The following is a 4,486-nucleotide window of genomic DNA, read 5'->3' as shown; positions in this document are numbered from 1 at the left end:
TTTGAAATCAGAGACCCGTAAAGTATTTACAAAATAAATTTCATGCAGATCGGATAACATTTCGAATTTGATCACCTTTTTGTAACATCTGAACCACTGTGCGGCGAGAGACTGTTCGGATTGCTTTTGGTGATCTTGGCCTGAGCGTGATTTCCAGATCAGGGAGGTTGTTAGTATGAGCATCGGGAATTCACAGAAAGCCAGCCCTGGTCCTTTTTCCGTAACGCGTCGGAGCGTGCCATTTTAAATCCATTGTGTAGCGTCAGGGTCTCAGAGTAATAATAACCGATTTCTATACATGCGTTCTGACAGTGATAACTGCATATTTACTGTCAAACTTAAAAAAAAAACAGAAATTGAGGTTATATCCATTTTTTGCGAAGTCAAGTAAACTTAACTGTTGGAAGTCTATACTGTCAAATTATTCAAACTATAAATTTTATATCTTTAATGATTATAATTAAATTGGCATAACTTACAGTTTTCGGGTCACAATTTCTTATCTTATTTTTGTACAAAACCACATAAATAAACAAGTAGGTATATTAACAAACTTAATTGACAATATTTACAAGAAAATAAGCTCAGTTTTCATCAAATGCAGCACTCATTTGCGTACTTTTTGTGGGAGAAAAGGAGATAACAGATCACAGTGCGCATGCCTGCTTAGATTTGTGTGTTGGCTTGAAACGTCCAAGTTAGGCAGTGAATGTGCTGACGCAGTCAAAACTCGAAGCACTTTATACACCATAATCGGTCTCCTTATTATTACTCTGTCGCAGTGATCCCAGCTCTGAAACGAGATGTGGTCGAATACTATGACAGGGCTATGTTCGTGTGAAAATAGTTCAGATCTGGGATCACTGCTCTGTGGTCGGAGTTGGCTTAATTGGGTATGACTTGAAAAGAGTGAGGAGTAGGAAATGCACGCGCTTGAGTTCTGATGTCGCCGTACACACGGCGTTCTGTCGCACTTCTCGGGCAGACAGGGCGGGGTAGAGAGTCAGCTGTTTGGGCAGTTCACAAGAGGCGCGGTACTAGAAAGAATCTATTGTGCATGTACGAAAATTGGCTCACTTAACAAGACTCTAAAACTGTTCTAAAACTGTTTGTGGCAGAAACATTAGGTTCACTTAACGTTTAGTTTCCAGGAACTCCACGAGAGCGCACTGATTCCGAATTGAGTGCCTCTCTGTAATACATTTAGTGCCGTACACATGGTTCTCTTTTATTTGATCCTACTGCTCCGTCGATATGATAGGAGATCGTATCTTCCTTATCCTGCCACGGACATATTTGCGTTTATAGGTAAGTTCGAGTCAAGTGACAGAAAGGTCCTTCCTACTTTCTCTGCTAGGTGGCGCATTAGTCTTTCTCTTGTTACGAACCGAACTCATAGGTGGGTTTTGACTCTTGTGATAGGCTAGTTCCTGTAGTTCTAATTAGTGGGATAAACCGGGAGAATTCAAATTATAAATAAAGAGAATAGTGACTCAATTCTAGAATGTAATATATTTAAAAGCAACCAATAAAAGTTCAAACAAGGATACAAGTTAAAATAGAGATCTGATTCTTCCGACGAAGTGAAGAAATCAGAGGTCCCAAACAGAATGCCCGTTTTCCAGAAAAGCGCTCTTCCAACCCAAGTTGGATCTGTGCACGCATGCCCTGGGTCTTTGGTCTCCCTTCCAACATCCCTCCATTCGCGCGAGAACATGCTATGACGTCACAAACATCCCCTGTGCGAGATATGGAGCCAATCGCCTCGCGTTAAGCCTAAACACATGGCCGGTTTTTCGTTACACGACGTAATTTCCAAGCTCGAACTCGACCCTCGGTTAAAGTGCAGAGATAAAAACAGTCAATTGGACATTGGGCGTACTTTTGATTTTACGACTTTTCCTTGATAAGTCGCAGGAAATACGGTACGTTTCTTAATTTATGGGAGGCTCTAGTCTAGACTCAAGATGTAGCAATATTTCCCATGAAAGTAATGAATTTCGACGTGCCCTTTTCTGGTTATAAAGTTTCGTTCTGGAAAGTGAATATAAAGCGGAATTCGTGCATTTTTGCAACTTAAAATTGAAGGTTATTTTTTTTACCGTAATATGCCTGAAGTGGCAGTAAGTACATAACTAGATTATCGTTCCTGTTTCTTCTTACTTCGATCAGAGATCGCTCAAATGTTATATTTTAGTATTTAAACAATAAAAAGTCTTCGATGCGTTGATTTTATTAATCTTTAGTCATTGAACTATCCCGCGCCAGCAGGTGCTGCGCTCATTGCGTATAGAAACGAGCGAGATCCAGTCGCTCGTAACACTCTCCCACTCTCATCGACATACAGTACTGGACCGCTCGCTACGGCTTTCGGAAGTGGTCCAAGAAATATAAAGAGATGACAAATCGAGAAAGTGGACCTGTCCTTTTCTAAGGATGGGCATTGGTGATTAGTCAATTGATCTTTTTCTAATGAAAGCAGATGGAAGATGAGTAGAACCAATCACCATTCTTAGAAAAGGACAAGTCCACTTTCTATATTTGTTCTCCCTTTCTATTCCCTGGCGCTATTCCGACAGCCGCAGCCAGCGGTCCAGTACCTTAGGTTGATGCTTGCTCATTAAAGTCTAGCGCCGTAATATGTAAAGTGGCTGCCCCATGAATGCAGGGCTTTATATTTAATATTACAAGAAAGAATGTGTACACTAGAAAATTAAATTTTCTAAAGATTAATTACATTTTCAACTAAAAAAATGCATTTTTAAATAAAATTATTAACATTCAACTAAGAAGTAGAATTTTTAACCTAAAACTATAAATTACATTGTTATGGCCCCATAGTTGAGAACCACTCTGAAGCAATTTGCCTGGAATAATTCCCCGTCTGTGTTTACAAAACATAAACCCAGGCTGGGAAAACCTTCTGGGTTAAATTGCTTTAGAGTGGCAATAAGACGACCTTGCTTTCTCTCCATTAGTCAATGGAAGGAAGAGAGTCGTAAAATCACACCTGGCGCATCTGCGACGGAAGGTTTCCCCGTCACGCGCCAGGCCAGTGAGCATGATTCACGCCGCGTCATCTCTCTCTCCTTTTCTCTCTCTTCCTTCTCGTTGGGAAAGCGACCAGCGGTCGCCAACCCAACGTGACCAATACGTAAAGTAAAAATTCCCAATTAAATTAAAATACTAATTGTAATTCTTGCATGTTTTAAAATTTTCCTTTATTTTAAATACCGAGGTTAGAAAGCACAGACTATATTTTTGTTTTTCATTAGGATATTTCGTTTTAAAATTTTATAGTTTAATTTAATTACGGTTAATTGTATAAGAATCGTTTTATAAGTTGTTTTACTTTAGGTTTTTCCTACCAATGTATTTTTCCTTTGCGATATCGTGTTTCTTTTAATTTTAAGTTTAATGCATGCGATATCTCGAGTTCGTTTTAATTTTAAGTTACCAGCATTTTATCCAATATGACATTGTCATATTTTGCCGCAGACGAAACTCGCGCGACTTCGCCCGACGCGCTATATTGTCGGTGTACAGTTCGGGTGCGCGCTCACCATGGCGAGTGGAAGGGATGGACCGGGCAGCCGACGCGCCCCTCCATCAGCGAAGCGAGTGGCCGAGAGGACCGCGCCAATCGCCGGCCGGCCCGCCTCTCGGCCATCGGACATAAAAGCGGGTGCGTGCAAGCAAAGGCACGCACTTCCATTCGGGCTTCCAGCTGGGTAACCTAAGTCCCCTGGTCGCTTTCGGCTAACTTTTGTAAGCCACTTTTTGAGAATAAAGTGCTTTCGAGTCTAAACAAAATTCCAGCTTATTATCCTTTCTCTCTCGAGAAAAAATCCTACTCTCGCACTCCTCTCTCCTTCCCTCTCCTTTCCTCTCTCCACTCACTCTGTCTCTCTCCCTTTTCTCTAGGGTTCCCCCTTTTTTATAAAGGTCTGTTCCTTTAAAATACTATTTTTTAATAGCTTGGAATTATTACTGTTATATAATAATTTTTTAGACGGAATAAAAAATTAAAAATTTGAAAATATACTTTTCACTTTGATCAATTAAACAATGTATGGCTATAAAGTTGTTCTTTTTATAATCCAAAATAACAAAGAGTCGATGGAAAATTGGAAATAGATTTTGTAATCGCTACTAAACATCATTAATTTAATTTACAGAAAATTGCTTTAAACCTGCTCCAACAAATTCTCATTTATGGGTTTGTGCATGCAAGCTGTCAATGTCTTTCGCGGATAAGAAACTATATTTTGGTAAGTAAATACATGCAGCTTGTCTAGGGGAGTTACTACAAACTGCAATAAAAATTTAAGATAGCTGTAATTTTTCATAGAAAAAAATAGGTTTGATCATTACTATCATTTTTTTATTCTCTCGTATTATTTCTACAACTTTTGTGCATATTTAATCCTCTATTATTTAATATTTAATTTAAAAAATTGTTTTACAGATAAATGCGTAGTATATG

The sequence above is a fragment of the Belonocnema kinseyi genome, chromosome 3, assembly GCF_010883055.1.
Source record: "Belonocnema kinseyi isolate 2016_QV_RU_SX_M_011 chromosome 3, B_treatae_v1, whole genome shotgun sequence".
Taxonomy (NCBI): Eukaryota; Metazoa; Arthropoda; class Insecta; order Hymenoptera; family Cynipidae; genus Belonocnema; species Belonocnema kinseyi.
The sequence above is the reverse complement of the archived record's forward strand: the minus strand, read 5'-3'. Positions refer to the sequence as shown.